The following is an 18,670-nucleotide window of genomic DNA, read 5'->3' on the forward strand; positions in this document are numbered from 1 at the left end:
TGTGTGCAGAAGTGGTCACCCCATCTCAAAAAAGATATATTGAAATTGGAAAAGGTTCAGAAAAGTGCAACAAAAATTATTAGGGGTATGGGACAGCTTCCGTATGAGGAAAGATTAATAAGACTGGGACTTTTCATTTGTAAAAGAGAAGACTAAGGGGGATATGATAGAAGTCTACAAAATCATGACTGGTGTGGAGAAAGTGAATAAGGAAGTGTTATTTACTCCTTCTCATAACACAAGAACTAAGGATCACCAAATGAAATTAATAGGCAGAAAGTTTAAAATAAACAAAAGGAAGTATTTCTTCACATGACGCATAGTCAACCTGTGGAACTGATTGCCAGAGGATGTTGTGAAGGCCAAGTCTATAACAGGGTTCAAACAAGAACTAGATAACTTCATGGAGGATAGGTCTATCAATGGCTATTAGCCAGGATGGGCAGGGATGCTGTCCCTAGCCTCTGTTTGCCAGAAGCTGGGAATGAGTGACAGGGGATGGATCACTTGATGATTCCCTGTTCTGTTCATTCCTCCTGGGGCACACCACTGTTGGAAGACAGGATACTGGGCTAGATGGCCCTTTGGTCTGACCCAGTGTGGCCATTCTTATGAACCCCTCACCCAGGGCAGGCTAAGCACAGTTCTGCTGCCCTCTACTCATACAAAAAGGAGAACATGTCATTACCCCTGCACTCAATACTAAAAATTTTATTAAGTTAATATTAAAAAATTGTATAATACACAAGTTGAGAAAAGAGTGTACATCTGGGTATAGTGCTTAGATTATCCAGAAATACAAAGTTTGTTTTAAAAGTCATAAGATACATATACTGCATAATCAGCAATAACCCAAATTTAGGTGAATAAACCTAACAATACAGTTTAGATTTTAGCATCCAAGTATCTGGGTACATGACTCATGAAAAGTTGTACAGTGAGTTGATTGTAGAAAGCAAATATAGGAATGAGTGAAGATTGTCCCTCAGTGATTGAGCATTTATGGTAGATTGTCCATTTAGAAAATACAATCCATCAGGGAAGTATTTCAGTTACTTTTCCAACTGCGCTTCTCATTGGCCCTCCAGCTCATCGCTCCTGGTATTGCCGATGTCCGGTGATGTGTTCTATGTAGATATCTCACGACCACCTGATGGTGTCTGACACTATGAATTGCCACATCAGCCGGGCGTAGCACTGACCGATTCCACATTCTCTCAGCACTCACTTGTTACTGGTGTTCCATGAGCCCAGGATACCGACAATCAGCACGTGTGTCTGAACCAGGTAAACCTTAGCTCTCAAGGTTTCAGCCAGATGGGCGTATTTCTCCACCTTTTGAGCTCGGGCGTCACGCAAGGCCAGGGTCCTGTTCTCAAAGGGCAATGTGACATAGAATCATAGAATATCAGGGTTGGAAGGGACCTCAGGAGGTCATCTAGTCCAACCCCCTGCTCAGAGCAGGACCAATCCCCATCCCAGCCAGGGCTTTGTCAAGCCTGACCTTAAAAACCTCTAAGGAAGGAGATTCCACCACCTCCCTAGGTAACCATTCCAGTGCTTCACCACCCTCCTAGTGAAAAAGTTTTTCCTAATATCCAACCTAAACCTCCCCTACTGCAACTTGAGACCATTACTCCTTGTTCTGTCATCTGCTACCACTGAGAACAGTCTAGATCCATCCTCTTTGGAACCCCCTTTCAGGTAGTTGAAAGCAGCTATCAAATCCCCCCTCATTCTTCTCTTCTGAAGACTAAACAATTCTAGTTCCCTCAGCCTCTCCTCATAAATCATGTGTTCCAGGCCCCTAATCCACCATCCACAATCATGCTCTTCTGGTCCTTGTTAGTGATGACGATATCCAGTCACACTTGGCTCTTGGTTCCAGGGATGGTGGAGTTCACGGCCACCTTTCTCATGGATAGTGGGTGTTGTAGGAGCAACAGTGATCTGTATGCTATGCATGACTATGCTATGTATAACCTGTAAGCTCAAAAAGTCTGTGACACCTCCCCCACCCCTTTGTCTCCTCTCCCTCTTTGAATACCTGTGAAGTGGCTTTCCACCTCCCCCTCCCTCCTGGAATGCTTGTGGGATGAATGGGCTGGCTGAACAGCTGGAAGATCAGAAGAGCTCCCAGGTAGACAAGGTGTCTGGGACTCTGATTAAGCAGCGATCACACACCCAATGAATGGACACTGCCCGGGTGGAGTGTGACCAACCAGATGCGGCCAAGTCATCTCTAGTCGCAGGGCATGAAGAGCAGGTCCTTAAAAGGGGAAGAGGTCATGTGCTCGGCAGTGCACTCATAAGCTTGTACCTCCCGTGAAGGCCCATCGCCCGGACCGCCTGGCCAGTGTTTCACCGCGTTGCATTCCATCGTGCCTCGGGAAGACTGACCTTCATCGCCCCGCCCATCGCTGCACTGTGGGACACTTACCTTGAAGGATCCTGACATCTCCAGTGCCGGGCCTGTCCTGGGAGCTTGAGTATGCGAGTGTGAGTGTGACATCCCCCCCCACCCCGCCGTCCTTCTTTTGAGCTTAGCTATAAGTATACTAAACTTTCTGCTTTCTGCCAAACTCTGGTGGGTCATTAGTCCTCCCTAAGCTTATTAACTGGCCCAATTTTGGGTAACAGAGGGATGGCTCTGTCTAGGCAATCTTGGATGGCCTTGTGTCACAGCTGCCAGGCTCTGGAATGGGGCTTGCAGCTACACAGGACGTGGGGTAACGTGGGGTAACGTCCTGTGTAGCTGCACTTCCTGCCTCGCTTGTCCCGATTCCCATGGTGGGTGGCTCATTTCAGCGGAACGCAGTTGAGCTGGGCCCTGTGGATGAACCTCCCGTCGTAAAATCAGGTGAAACTGCCCTCAGGGAGGAAGTGGTTGCTGGCGTCCCACTTGCACATCACCTCAAACGCCTTGCCCTGGTCCAGCTTCCGGTTCAGGTTTTGCACGTATTGGCAGCAGATGTCGTCCTTCAGGGTCTTGTCCAGCATGGTTCTAGCTCTCGGAGTGACGATTGTGTGCTCTGTATTCATCACGTGTGGCACCAGGATTCCCAGCTCCTGGCGTTCCTCGCACCACGTCCAGTAGCAGCTGATATGCTTCTCCAATTGTCACATAGCATTGTAGGCACGAGTCCAGAGTGAAGCAAAGCCACCCCTGTCTCTTCTGAATTCACCTTCCAGTGAGCTGCTCAGGTAGGTGGTGACATCTTGGTTGGAGGGCGGTCCTTGCGATTAGCTTCTTGATGACATCCTGCATAGCACTCTCTGTGATGTTCCTCACCATGGCGTCCGGACATGTCAGAAGGCAGAAGGCATGAGCAATCACAGCAATATCGCACAGGTCACCCTACGAGGGATGTTGGCACCACCCTGCCTGTGCGAGATGTACACCAGCTCATTGCTGGCTCTCTGGGGAAGAAACATCCACTTCTTTACTAGCTGCCTGATGGTGTGTCTGCCTTGTTCAGAGGTACCTTCGCCATGGCAGATCCCCTCAGGACTAATGAGATACGGGGATCCGGAAGGTGTTCCAGGTGTTGATCTTCTTCCATGGTGCCAATAGGGAGGAGTCGATCCTGGCCACATCTTGTAGGATCTCCATGATGGTATCCTTAGGTGTCTGCGGGACACGGAAATCTGTGGGCGTGCCGAGATGTTGGTATGTTTCCCCATCATCGAGGAAGATCATGGGTCCACCCTGGATCTGAAACAGCATTGACTGGACCAAGTCCTTTCTGCTGCCATTGAGGTGCAGGGAAGCGCACTTCCTAGCACTGAAGCAGAGTCCCATCCAGCTGGCAGCCTGGCTGGTGATGTCAAGCATTTCTTGGAGACACTCGGGGTTATTTGTGATCAGGATCAGATCATCTGCATAGGCCAGGATATTCATGCTGTTGCCATACAGGTCTAAACTGCCTACACTGCTGGAGATGGCTCGAATGAGCGGCTCCATAGCTAAGTTGAAAACAATGGTGCTGGGGGGACAACCTTGCTTCAAGCTGCTACAGATAGGGATTTCAGGCCTCACTCCTTCCATGGAGCGGATGGTGGTGGTGCAGCCTTCATAAAGTTCCCAGATCAGTTGGAGAAAGTTTTCAGGCACCCTGAACTCTCGCAGCGTGGCAAAACTTTGCTGTGGGGCATCGATCCAAAAGCATTAGCCAGGTCGAGCCACGCTATGGCACACGGCCCCTGTACCCTCCTGGCCCGGTGAATGGCAGACTGAAGGATAAAGCTGTGTTCATAGCAGCCTTTGCATGACACGAAGCCTTTCAGGATGGAGCTAATGGCTCCTCCGTTCACCGACCAGTCTGTGATCCCAGCTGTGAGGCCGCTGGCATACAGTTTGTACATGGTGGAACAGAGAGAGATGGGTCTCCAGTTGCTGGGATTGTCTTTCTGGCCTTCCTTGTAGACGAGCATGGTCATAGACTTCTTCCAGGAGCTGGGGGTACAGCAGAATTGTTTGCATTTGTTGAAAATGGCAGTTAATACCAGGCAGCCGGGGTCTCGTTTTTTCAGGAAGTTATAGCAAATGCCATCTTTTCCTGGGGTTGTGTTTTTGGTCATGGCTGTAACACAACATCAGCCAATACTGATCAATTTGGAAAAGCAGTTCTGTTTTCTGAACACCTATGCAGAATAGGTGTAATTATGTAAATATGATCTACTCCTGAAGTCTTTTCCCCTAGCGCATCACTAGATGTCAGGGGAGAGCTCTTTCACACTCTGTTTACACTTCAGTTCCTGTGTTCCAGTCGCAAGTGTTATTCCACCATATTTCTGTATCCTCAGTAATATCTGGTTTGATCTGCACCAGTAGTTCCAGTTTCTCCATTTTATTGCCCAGACTCCTTGATTTGTGTACAAGCATTTCAGTTGTTTCCCTCAGTTTTTGTCCAGTTTTCTAGCTAGATTATACATAGTCCTTCCACTAGCTGTATCACCTACTTGACTACTACTTCAGTCAATATTTGTACTTTCTTCTTGCTGTCCATACTCTTGCCATGTGGAGATCCATTATCCCTTACTAGATCTTTATTTAACTATTTTCCTCCTCCAGTATATTGAAGACAGGTGTGGAGATTTCACAAGTCCCTCCCAACTTTCTCCCCTCATTTCCTAATTTAAAGCCCATTCTTACCAATGGTGCCAGCTTTTGAATCATAGAATATTAGAGCTGGAAGAGACCTCAGGAGGTCATCTAGTCCAACCCCCTGCTCAAAGCAGGACCAACACCAACTAAATCATCCCAGCCAGGGCTTTGTCAAGCTGGGCCTTAAAAATCTCTAAGGATGGAAATTCCACCACCTCCCTAGGTAACCCATTCCAGTGCTTCACCACCCTCCTAGTGAAATAGTGTTTCCTAATATCCAACCTAAACCTCCCCCACTGCAACTTGAGACCATTGCTCCTTGTTCTGTCATCTGCCACCACTGAGAACAGCTGAGCTCCATCCTCTTTGAAACCCCCCTTCAGGTAGTTGAAGGCTGCTATCAAATCACTCTTCTCTTCTACAGACTAAATAACCCCAGTTCCCTCAGCCTCTCCTCGTAAGTCATGTGGCCCAGCCACCTAATAATTTTCACCGCCCTCCACTGGACACTCTCCAATTTTTCGACATGCTTTCTGTAGGTGTGGGGACCAAAACTGGAAACAATACTTCAGGTGTGGCCTCACCAGTGCCGAATAGAGGGGAATAATCACTTCCCTTGAGCTGCTGGCAATGCTCCTACTAATGCAGCCCAATATGCCATTGACCTTCTTGGCAACAAGGACACACAGCTGACTCATATCCAGCTTCTCATCCACTGTAAACCCCAGGTCCTTTTCTGCAGAACTGTTGCTTAGCCAGTCGGTTCCCAGCCTGTAGCAGTGCATGGGATTCTTCCTTCCTAAGTGCAGGAGTCTGCACTTGTCCTGTTGAACCTCGTCATATTTCTTTTGGCCCAATCCTCCAATTTCTCTGGGTCACTCTGGACCCTATCCCTACCCTCCAGCATATCTACCGCTCCCACCAGCTTAGTGTCACCTGTGAACTTGCTGAGGGTGCAATTCATCCCATCATCCAGATCATTAATAAAGATGTTGAACAAAAACAGCCCCAGGACTGACCTCTGGTGCACTCCGCTTGATACCAGCTGCCAACTAGACGTGGAGCCATTGATCATTACCTGCTAAGACCGACAATCTAGCCATCTTTCTATCCACCTTATAGTCCATTCATCCAATCCATACTTCTTTAACTTGCTGGCAAGAATACTGTGGGAGACCGTGTCAAAAGCTTTGCTAAAGTCAAGGAATAACACGTCCACTGCTTTCCCCTCATCCACAGAGCCAGTTATCTCATCATAAAAGGCAATAGGTTAGTCAGGCATGACTTGCCCTTGGTGAATCCATGTTGACTGTTCCTGATCACCTTCCTCTCCTCCAAGTGCTTCAAAATGGATTCCTTGAAGACCTGCTCCATGATTTTGCCGTGGACTGACATGAGGCTGACCGGCCTGTAGTTCCCCAGGTTCTCTTTCTTCCCTTTTTAAAATATGGGCACTATATTTGCCTTTTTCCAATGTTCCAATATTTGCCTTTTTCCAATGTTCTCTTGTTCCATCCCTGCCCCACTTCGGAAGTTTTCTTGCAATCTCCCCATATAGTTGTAAGCAGACTTGAGCCAGCTGGAGCATTCCATGGACAGAGAAGGGGCCTGGTTCTGTTCTTACAACTGGTGTAAATCAGGGAATGACTCTCTTTGAGTAGATGGTGTTACACCAGAGAAAAAGAGATATGACAGAGATCCGACTGCATCCAGGAGATTTTTCAAAACAGGCTAGCACGCATAATGTAAGCTCCCAATTCTATATAACAGGCTTGAGTCCCTTGTCACACTGGTGCAAATCAGGAGAAAGTCTATTGGCAGCAATGAGAGAAGACTTAGGACAAATATTTCTTAGTAATGACTTTGTTAAACTACTGGGCCAAATTCATCCCTGGATGTTGGGCAGTGAAGATGAATGATGCCCATTATGCACTATTCTCATCTTGCAGGTCTTTCTTGGGTTGGTTAGGAGAGCAGCTGTTTTACCACAAAAGTGGGGGCACATTGTACCCTGAGATGAAAAGCTCCTGTTGATTTCACTGCTTAGTTACACATGCATATCTGAGAGCAGAAACTGGCCATTTCCAGGCCATGTTACAGCAGAAGGAAGATCTGAGTAATAGTATGTGCTGATTCGCACTGTCAAACAATTTAAAAAAATTAATCACTATTAATCGGAAGATTTTAAAAATTTGCAATTAATCACCATTTTTAATCGCACTGCTAAACAACAGAATACCATTTATTTCAATATTTTTGGATGTTTTCTACATTTTCAAATATATCAATTTCAATTACAACACAGAATACAAAATGTACAGTGCTCACTTGATATTGTTTTTGGTTACAAATATTTTCACTGTAAAAAAGATAAACACAAGAAATAGTATTTTTCAGTTCACCTCATACAAGTACTGTAGTGCAATCTCTTTATTGTGAAAGTGAAACTTACAAATGTAGATTTATTAATTTTTTTTACATAACTGCACACAAAAATAAAACAATGTCAAATTTGAGAGCCTCCAAATCCACTCAGTCCTACTTTCTGTTCAGCCAGTCACTTAAATAAACAAGTTTGTTTACATTTACAGGAGGTAATGCTTATTTACAATGTCACTTGAAAGTGAGAACAGGCGTTCGCATGGTATTGTTTTTGCCGGCATTGCAAGATATTTACACCCTAGATATGCTAAACATTTGTATGCCCCTTCATGCTTTGATCACCATTCCATGAGCACTGTAGAAAAATATTCAAAAATATTTATAATAAATTTAAATTGGTATTCTATTATTGTTTAACAGTGCAATTAAAACTGCAACTAAATCATGATTAATTTTTAATCGAGTTAATTTGTTTTGAGTTAATTGCATGCAGCTACTACATTGACTGTGAAAGGGAGATGACTTAGTTAACTAAGTTTCAGTATTGCCACATTTTAACTCCCTACAAAGAGGGGTTCACATCTCAGTAGCCTTGCAGAACTGTTTCACATTTGGCGACAACGTATACCTTCAGATCAGCGGCACTGCCATATTGTTTGACAGTATGCCAACATTTTTATGGCTGACTTAGAACAACGCTTCCTCAGCTCTCGTTCCCTAACGCCCCTACTCTACTTGCGCTATATTGATGACATCTTCATCATCTGGACCCATGGAAAAGAAGACCTTGAGGAATTCCACCATGATTTCAACAATTTCCATCCCACCATCAACCTCAGCCTGGACCAGTCCACACAAGAGATCCACTTCCTGGACACTACACTGCTAATAAGCGATGGTCACATAAACACCACCCTATACCGGAAACCTACTGACCGCTATTCCTACCTACATGCCTCCAGCTTTCACCCTGACCACACCACACGATCCATCGTCTACAGCCAAGCACTACGATACAACTGCATTTGCTCCAACCCCTCAGACAGAGACAAACACCTACAAGATCTCTATCAGGCCTTCTTATAACTACAATAACCACCTGCTGAAGTGAAGAAACAGACTGACAGAGCCAGAAGAGTACCCAGAAGTCACCTACTACAGGACGGGCCCAACAAAGAAAATAACAGAATGCCACTAGCTGTCACCTTCAGCCCCCAACTAAAACCTCTCCAACGCATCATCAAGGATCTACAACCTATCCTGAAGGACGACCCATCACTCTCACAGATCTTGGGAGACAGGCCAGTCCTTGCCTACAGACAGCCCCCCAACCTGAAGCAAATACTTACCAGCAACCACACACCACACAACAAAAACACTAACTCAGCAACCTATCCTTGCAACAAAGCCCATTGCCAACTGTGTCCACATATCTATTCAGGGGACACCATCATAGGGCCTAATCACATCAGCCACCCTATCAGAGGCTCGTTCACCTGCACATCTACCAATGTGATATATGCCATCATGTGCCAGCAATGCCCCTTTGCCATGTACATTGGCCAAACTGGACAGTCTCTACATAAAAGAATAAATGGACACAAATCAGATGCCAAGAATTATAACATTCAAAACCAGTCAGAGAATACTTCAATCTTTCTGGTCACTTGATTACAGACCTAAAAGTTGCAATATTACAAGAAAAAAACTTCAAAAACAGACTCCAATGAGAGACTGCTGGATTGGAATTAATTTGCAAACTGGACACCATTAAATTAGGCTTGAATAAAGACTGGGAGTGGATGTGTCATTACACAAAGTAAAACTATTTCCCATGTTTATTTCCCACCCCCTACTGTTCCTCACAAGTTCTTGTCAACTGCTGGAAATGGCCCACCTTGATTATCACTACAAAAGGGTTTTTTTTCTCCTGCTGGTAATAGCTCACCTTATCTGATCACTCTTGTTACAGTGTGTATGGTAACACCCATTGTTTCATGTTCTCTGTGTATATAAAATTGCCCTACTGTATTTTCCACTACATGCATCCGATGAAGTGAGCTCTAGCTCACAAAAACTTATGCTCAAACAAATTTGTTAATCTCTAAGGTGCCACAAGTACTCCTCATCTCAGTAGCATCAACTCAACCTTTCATCCTCTTCAGCAGATGCACTGAGCTCCATGTCTTTTCCCCTGTGTGGAAGCAGTGTGATGAATCTGCTGACCCTTAGCCCTGGCTGGGGAAGACCATCTGGAGCCTGTTACTGTGGCAGGCTACTTGCAAGGGGCAGGGTCCCAGCTACTTGGAAGTCTGTGGTGCCAAGGACTCTGTTCCATAGACAGTCACTTGAAATCTTGCCAATTATTGTGCATTCACGAACCTTTCTTTTCTTGGGGAAGGTGGCCTGGACACCACACCAAGTCCAGGTGATGTACAGTGGCAAGGCAGGGAGCATGAAGGAGTGGGGCAGAGAAGGACATGGAACTGCTGGTAGCAGGTAGTGATTTCGGCAGAACCCAGGTCCATTTCACACTGCCCCCAGGGAGCAATCACCCAGGAGCCTGCATTTGTGCTGTGGAGGAGCTCAGCTGCTGTGCTCTGGAGATGTCCCTGGAGGCCTCAGCTCCTCTGGACCCTTTGAAAGGTATTTGCAAAGGGAAGCAGGAGTAGGCCTCCTGGGTGGATGGGTGGTACAGTGTTGTCTTGCCATTGGCCTACTCTACTCTGAGCTCATCATTCCTAGATGTCCCCCCCAGTCAATTGTTTAGCTCGGGCAATCTGAATGCATTAAACCTTATGTTATAGGTGTGGGGACAGCAAGGAAAGGATGGGTTGGAAAGAGAGATGGGATTTAGCTGGAGCTGGATACCTATGTGGGGGTGGGGGAGGAAAGGGACAATAGCCAAAGGGGACAGTGAAATCACAGGCATGGAGACAGGAGGGCTAGTGGAGATGTCCTGGGGGGCTAAAGCAGATGATTAGATAATGCAGTGGTCTGATGTTCTTTATCAGTCAGGCCTCAGTCACATCCCATTGACTCTAGGTTTGTGATGACAGATCGTGCATGACAGACCAGGACTCCAGAACCAGCTGCTCCTAGGAGGGGAGCCCCAGCATGCAGCAATGTGACAAAGAAAATAAAAGAGAAATGCAATTGGCTTCCCAGCTGCATGAGCTAGAACAAGGCAAAGCAGCCTTGAGGCATGCAGGCCTCACTCTCTCTGAGCCTGGGCTGCAAGGTTCCCTTCTGTGAAACTGTAAATAATCTCTGTAGTCCAGATCCCCACAGGTGTTCCGGTACCTAGCTCCCATTGGAATCCCCCACAGGCGGCGAGTTATGATCAGTGTGTCTGTGATTCCCAGCCCCAGAGTCTTTTCCAAAATTTTTCTGAATAGACTCAGAAGCCACTTTACCTACAACTGCTCCCTCCCCTTGGTTAAATACAATGGGTTTCCCTGGCCCCCCACATGCAGAAAGTTCAGCCAATCAATACACCAGATGTATGCCTTCAGCCATTCTTCATCAATCCTGTTTGAACCTCAAATAGTGCACTGTAGTCAGATTCAGCGAAACTGCCATCACCCCCAGCTAGAAGGAGAAGGTCTGTGCCCACCCACCACAAAACAGTCAGTTGATCCCACCCAAACCTCAGAAGATTTGCAGATGTTCTGCTGAACCAAGAGAGGACAAATTCAGAGTTTTCCCAGAAGAGCTGCTCAAATCCAGTCTCTCCCCAGCCCCTTTTCCTTTCTGCCCCCCAGGCCTGATTTCTTAAAAATACAGACTTTACTGCTGTTGAATGTGTGTGGCTGTGTGAATACTTTTGGGTTTGGAATTGTCTCCATTTCTAGGAAAAATCCAATATTTTAAAAATCTTACTTTTAAAAATGTTTCCCTTTTTCTAGCAGAATAAGAGTTGAGAGGTACAGAAGTGACACAAATTGGGGGGAGGGGGGAAAACCAAACCAAAAAAAACCCACCACATTTTCTCTCACTAATTATTTTCTACTAGGAGAAAAATTCAAAGTATTACATTCTCTCACTTAAAGAGACAGAAAGTTAAAAAGTGAGAGAAAGTGTGACTTTTAAAAGTGAAAGTGTTACTTCTTAGATGTTACTTTCTCTCACTATCTCCTCTTTTTCTTTTTTTGCTACCTTCTCTCCACACCTTTCTTGTGAAAAAAAAAAAGGAGGAAAAAAAGAAAAGCAAGGGGAGAGGGAATGTGAGAGACACAAAAAGGTGGAATTTCCTTACAATGCCTATATTTTTAAAAATACTAAAAAATTGTGTGTGTGTGGGGGGGGGGGGGGGAGTTGCCAGAATTTTCATTTGGAAATTTTTTCAAAATATTTTTCATAAAAAAAAGTAGTTTTTGAAGAAACCCCATTTTTTGGGAAGAAGAATCTTCTAGTTAAAAGGTGCTGACCATCTTGTCTCAGTTTGCAGTTCCAGAAGTGACAGGAGTCACTACAGTCTCCTAGATCTTTAGAGACATGTGCGCAGGAGCTCAGTTGTGAAAACTGGACCAAGCTCTCTCCACAAAGGTAGCTCTGCCCATGTGAGCTGCCAGAATGGGACAGCAGATTGTGCAGATATTCACAATATATTGCTGGTGTCACTTGCCACTTCTAGGCTGCCTGCACTTGGTTTCCCATTGGTGGGGCTTGGACATAGCCATGGGCTCTGCCAAGTTGGTCTCCTTCCTTGTGCATCTCCTAAGCACCATCAACATGCAGCCCTATCCTGTGCTGTCACTCAAAGTGAATTGTGGAGGTCTGTGACCCGCCCTCTCTGCAGGTTGAAATAGGAACAATGCTGATATTTATATAATTGTCACTGGGAATCCTAGCTAACACCTCACTGAACTGGATGGGCAATTTCCATTTCTCAGAGCTGTTGTTCCAGACTCTCTGCAGACTCAGCTTTGTGTTAACTATGCTCAGTTCACATTTTTGAGGTTTTCCAGGCTGGCTATAGACGGACCTTGTTTTAAATAAAAGTTAAGATTCTGGAGAATAGCACAGTCACTTGTGAGACATCGTGGTACGGCTTATCATAGAAGATTAGGGTTGGAAGAGACCTCAGCAGGTAATCTAGTCCAACCCCCTGCTCAAAGCAGGGCCAACACCAACTAAATCTTCCCAGCCAGGGCTTCGTCAAGCTGGGCCTTAAAAACCTCTAAGAATGGAGATTCCACCACCTCCCTAGGTAACCCATTCTAGTGCTTCACCACCCTCCTAGTGAAATAGTGTTTCCTAATATCCAACTAAACCTCCCCCACTGCAACTTGAGACCATTGCTCCTTGTTCTGTCATCTGCTACCACTGAGAACAGCCGAGCTCCATCCTCTTTGGAACCCCACTTCAGGTAGTTGAAAGCAGCTATCAAATCCCCCCTCATTCTTCTCTTCTGCAGACTAAACCTCAGGTCCCTCAGCCCCTCCTCATAAATCATGTGCCCAAGCCCCCTAATCATTTTCATTGCCCTCTCCTGGACTCTCTCCAATGTTTCCACATCTTTTCTGTAGTGGGGGGACTAAAACTGGAAACAATACTCCAGGTGTGGCCTCACCAGTGCCGAACAGAGGGGAATAATCACTTCCCTCGATCGGCTGGCAATGCTCCTATGAGTGGAGCCAGTTGCTTCTGAGCCCTGCATGGGTGAAAGCAGCGGAGATCACAGTGCACATCCTAGCTGACCCACTGGCCAGCATTCTCAGTGAAGAAGCCAAGGCATGAATAGGGCATGCAGATGAACTCCCTCTGCCCAGTGGCTGCCACTCCAGTCAGGGTTGAGACATTTCCAGGGAGTGATCTGTGGGAAGTTGACAGGTGCTCTTGGGTACCCGTGCTGGGTACCTGCCATCAGCTGGGGAGGGCTGCCAAAATCTGGTTCCTTCTACACCTGTGGGGACACTGATCCCACAGGGAGAACGAGCATGGGGTATTTTGTCTCCCTCCTTGCTGGGTTCACTTCAAACAGCCCATAGCCCAGCAGACAGTCCACAGGCCAGGCACTGTTTGCTGAGCACAGCCTGGCAACAAGGTCACCAAAAATGAGCAAAAACGTGTGCATAGAACAGAAGAGATCCAACAATGTGCTGCCTGCATGTGCCACTTCCAAGCGATCTTCTCCTGCTACGTTCTCTCAGCGAGTTACAACTGGGGCAGGTCAGGCTGGCTTTTCTCTGCATTTATCATGACAAAGGGCTCTCCTGCAAGGTGCTGCCATTAATTATGAACATTCTGGATATTCTTAAAATCCCTGCAGATAGAATCAGGTTATGTTCTTTAGCCTCAATGGCTTAAGAAGACTGAGAAAGAGATTGACCAGTTGTATGCATATTCAGAATATCCAGTTATCATAATTAATGACAAACATTTTGGAAAGGACATTAAACCTCAAGCTTCAGGATTTAAGCTGTTCTCTTAACTATTTGAGATCTAATGGGGGAGGGGGACAGATTATCCCACATCTGCTACTGCAGGGTCCTTACATCTGCCTCTGAAGTATCTGGTGCTGGCCACTCTCAGAGAAGGGGCCTTGGGTTTGATCCAATCTGGCATATCCTGCGTTCCTCAAGGGAGAGGCTCCGCAATCGGCATCCTTGTTGGGCACTTTGTAGAGTCATTCCTGAATGTGGAGGAACCTGCCCTCCAGGATGTAGTCTAGCCTTTTGGAGGGGAGTCAGGAGACTTGAGCTCTGTTGCTAACTCTCCCACTGACCTTAGCTCTGGGTGACCTTCTCCGTGCCTCAGTTTGCCAATCTGAAAAAAAAATGAATATGGAAATCAGACACTTGTGTACCTTAGTGATAGGATTTACATCCACCTGCATAAACCCATTTAGGCAAGTTCTGCCAGTTGCCCATTCAAGTGACAGTGAGGATGATTTTATAGGGACAATCCTGATATTTGGGGCTTTTTCTTATACAGGGGCCTATGACTCCACATCCCTGTCCTGATTTTTCACCCTTGTGACATGCACAGTTCTCCTGCCCGCCGTGGGGAGACCACCTGCTGAAGTCCAGGCCCATTGGGTGCCTTTACTGAGGATTTTCAGTAATGCAGGCACAGGTGTATGCAAATGAGAGGCAAACGTGTTCCTGAAAAGCTGCCACTGCACTCCTCCATCTATGAAGTGTCCTCCCCGTGCCAACCTTGAACTCACTCTGCTCCGTCTCTCTTCTAGCAGCACGTCTTCCCCCAGGCCAACACAGCATCCTGGATGGAAAGGTGAGCAGCACTGAGATTTGTAAGCAAAATACTACAGGGAGCTTTGAGTTCCCAGGCCATCTGGCCATCCCTGAGCACTAAGCGAAGCAGGTACCCAACTGTCCGATCAGCCCTTTTCACAGCTCTGCTGCTGGCAGGACTCCCAGTTCCTTCAGCTTGAAACCAACCATCTTGCCCTTCATTTCTTCTCTCCATCACCATTTGATGCACTTGGGAGTACAAATTTCAGCATCACAGCCATATAAAAGCATCTGCTGCTGTCTCTGTTCCTTTGTCAGCTGGAGGCATCCGTACAATATATCTTGAGAAGAGACCACAGGCAGGTTTTCACAGGGGCCTTGGGAATGGCCATTTACCACCAGTTCAGACCTGTCGGACAAAAAAGCAGAAATTTTTAACTAAGCAGAAGAGGGTACTCCCTGTTCTGCTTCTGGGGGCTCAAAATCCTATGCTGCATCTGGATTCCCCAGTGACCCAACAACAGAGCTGGGCTCAGAACCTGTCCTCTGCTACACTTGTTCCAATTATTAACATAATGTGCTTCACATGTGTCCATGCCCTTTCCACAAGCATCCTAGCAAATGACTTAACTGGCAGGAATTTTGTGCAGAAAATATCCAAAGCAAATATTTTGGGACTATCCATAGAGAATAAATTTGGGGTAATTGTGAGTCCTTGCACCAGAATACAGCATGTTGAAAAATCTGTAGTTTTACTTCAAAGTATTTCACACAAAAAATTAATCCCACATTTGAAATGTTTTCATTATTTGCAGCAAAATTTCAAAATGAAATGAAATTTTCCTTTTGCTTCCATTCAAATTAAGTTTTGTTTTGAAAATCAAAAATTTTTGTTTTTCCCTTTACTTCTCCCCTCCACCCTTGCATTCCCATCTCCCCCCCCCCCCAACTTCAACTGAAGGAATAAGGGACAATATGGTTGTTTGGTTTGTCTCTCCCTCCCCCTCAATTTTTCATTTATTCATTCGTTCAGTAACTTTCCAAAACTTCTTCAACTTTGGAAAGTTACAAAGCAGCAAAGATGAAAATGAAATAAAGTTGCTGAGTGGCAGAGTGACAGTTATAATGAACGCGGTCCCTGGGGCCCCTTGAGCCCTGCAGACTGCCCCCGCCACAGCTGCTGGGCTGAAGGAGCTGTCAGCTGCCCCTCCCCCGGGGCAGCAGGGCATTTTTGCTATAATGAGCCCCTGGCAATAATGAACCAATGGCTTGGATCCCAATTGGTTTGTTATAGCAGTGTGCTGTATTACTGCTTATTATTCATTATTATTTGGTGTCTACATTTAGTTTGAGCCTCTGTTATGGTGCTTATAAATAATTTTCATGCAGCTTTCAGGCATTTCTCTTGTGACTGTTCCTTTTAATTTCTGCGGTCTTCATAATTTTTTGCAGTTCCCCTTTTTGAAGTTAAATGCTACTGTCATGGATTTCTTTGGCATTCTCCCCCTACAAGGATTTTAAAATTTAATTACTTTATTGTTGCTATTACTGAGTGGTCCAGCTATATTCACCTCTTAGACCAGATCCTGTGTGCTGCTTAGAACTAAGTCAAGAATTATTCCCCTTGTAGGTTCCAGGACTAGCTGATCCAAGAAGCAGTCATTTACAGTGTCTAGAAATGCTATCTCTGCAACCCATCCTGAGGTGACTTGTACCCAGTCAATATGGGGATTGGCAGTCTGGGAGCTATTCTTAGCTCTGGGTGTCGCCTTCCTTGTGCCAGTCCCCCCCTCTGTAAAATGACTTATCCTCCCATTGTGAAGCACTGTGAGAGCCCTGGCTGGCAGGGGCGAGAGAAACACAAAGTATTCTTTGCTCCCCCATAGTCCCTGGGGTGTTCAGAGGGAGACCTGGGGGAAATGTCCAGCTCCACTGTCTGCTGCATGCTCAGGATCATGTTGAGTATCAAGATACTCAACATCAGCCACTGAGCAGGTTCGGGGCTGGCTCTGTAAAATGGGGTGTTTTGCTGTCAGTGAAATCTTTCCTAGGGTGATGGCACTCAGCCCGGTCAACATAAACATCTTCATCTCTCAGAAGAAGGGCCGGGGAGGCTTCTGAGGCAGGGGAAACAGCTGTTCTAAGAAACCATCTAAACCCATCCCTAAACCTCCCAGCTCTCCACATGTAAGGGATGCGCTAGCAGCTGAGAGGAGAAGGGTGGCAGGAGACTCAGTAAAATGTATTCTCCTTCCTCAGGTACTGCTCAGGCAGAGGGAGTTATCCAGTTGTGACCTGATTTTGAGTTAACTCTAACCTGACTGCGTAGACTCCAGCAGCCCAGCTGCTCTCCATTCTCACTCGCTGCCTTATGGTTATTGATGGGAACAGCTCCCGAGCCAGCATAAGCAAGCCCATGGCTGAGAGAGCAGGGATTTTCAAATATACATTGACTACATACCCAGAGGGGTCACGGACTGGTTGGTGCCTCAGAATTACACCATTTAACCCTTTCACTGAAGGAGCTGTGATTTCCAGGTGATGGACATTATTGCATTTTGCAGTAGTCAGTGCTGTTTCATACCCTCAGCATGGAGGGCTGGGGCATGAAAAGCTGTCTCTCATCAGGTTCTATCAAATCAGTACCAGTCTCCCCCCACCCCCTTCCCCCAGTCAAATTCAGTTAACTGAGCAAAAAGCGAAATCAGGCATGGTTCCAAAGGCACCATCTTTTTAAGAGGCAAAAGACCCTCTGTTTCAGCTTGCAGAAATAGAAATCGGGACCCCTGTCCCCTCAGAGTGACAGACCTACCAGAACTGAGCTGCCAACACCCACGTCCAGCACAGCTGCCCTTTAAGTCCTGACTTGAATCGGCAACGCTTGCTGGGTAGGGTCTGGCTCACGCACTCGCTTCCCAGCCAGAGAGGCTGATCATTCAGGGGTGGCAGAACAGCAATTCATGGAGCAAGGAGAGGCCTTTGGAAGTGAGGGAGCAGGAGTCGTTTCCAGCCCAGAATTTCCCTCCCATTATTAGCCTTTTGAAATATTGAAGATATTAATAGGTTACCATAGTTGAGAGTGAGATAATGGGAGATTTGAGGAAGCTAGAACTATAATTGTTTGCAGAGAGAGAGTGGGCTCAGGAGAGGAAATTGAAAGGGATTCATTATGAATTTAGCCTCCCTGATACATTTTCCCCCAGGTTAGAACCTTATGGTGTTAATTATTAACCAGAGTCTTGCAAAGGCTCAAATAGCCGCACTGCACAGGAATATCATCCTCTCAGCATTCAGCATGAGGACGAGCCTCGCCTGCCAGTCGCCGGTTACTGTGGCAACAGCACATCTGCTTTCCACAATATCCTTCATCAATCATTTACACCCAGTAAAAAGCCCTTGGAGAAGCGACGCACACGTGCTAGATTTCCTGGCCTAGCGCACAGGACCAGCTCTGAACGCAGCCCTGCGACTGCTGCACATAGGCAGGGGAGCGAGGGAGCCCTTTGCTGCAGAGCCACTCGAGAGCCCTGATTTTATTAAAGGCTTCACTGGTTTTGTTCAGTTATTTACTTACTTGGGCAAAGCTTGGCCTGTGCCTCCAGTGTCAGCCAGGGAGCCGGGTTGTGAGGGAGGGGCTGGGGTCTTTGGGAAAGTGGCCTGCCTCCCTAATCGCACTGGAATAGGATGCTGTCTCCCAAAAGTACATGGTTCGGGGGGGGGGGGGGGTTAGTGCTGGGGGCATGTGGGAACGGGGCATTTAGTTCCCCAAGATGGGCACCCCCACCAAAACAAAGCATGTGACCTTGTCCTCCCTCACTCTCCCTTCTTCACCATGGCCTGCTGCTTTCATGGCCTGCTGACTCATGTCCCATCTAGAAGCTTGAGGATCTATCCCTGGGGTTCTGGTCACTGACTCCCTGGGGCAGGGACTGAGTCTGGTCTTTTCATCTGCTCTGTGCAGCAATGACCAGTAATGGAGATG

At 46.5% G+C, this 18,670-nt stretch overlaps 1 long non-coding RNA gene across 1 annotated transcript; it reads right to left on the minus strand.

Moving 5' to 3' along the window:
- Nucleotides 1–11,919: 11,919 nt before the first annotated feature.
- On the minus strand, nucleotides 11,920–17,618 carry LOC142069582 (uncharacterized). Its single transcript, XR_012665492.1, has 3 exons — nucleotides 17,501–17,618; nucleotides 14,664–15,097; nucleotides 11,920–14,260 (listed from the first exon to the last, which is right to left on the minus strand). It is a non-coding gene; the product is annotated as an uncharacterized LOC142069582 (long non-coding RNA).
- Nucleotides 17,619–18,670: the final 1,052 nt, after the last annotated feature.

Source organism: Caretta caretta, chromosome 19 (genome assembly GCF_965140235.1).
Source record: "Caretta caretta isolate rCarCar2 chromosome 19, rCarCar1.hap1, whole genome shotgun sequence".
In the NCBI taxonomy this organism is placed as follows: Eukaryota; Metazoa; Chordata; order Testudines; family Cheloniidae; genus Caretta; species Caretta caretta.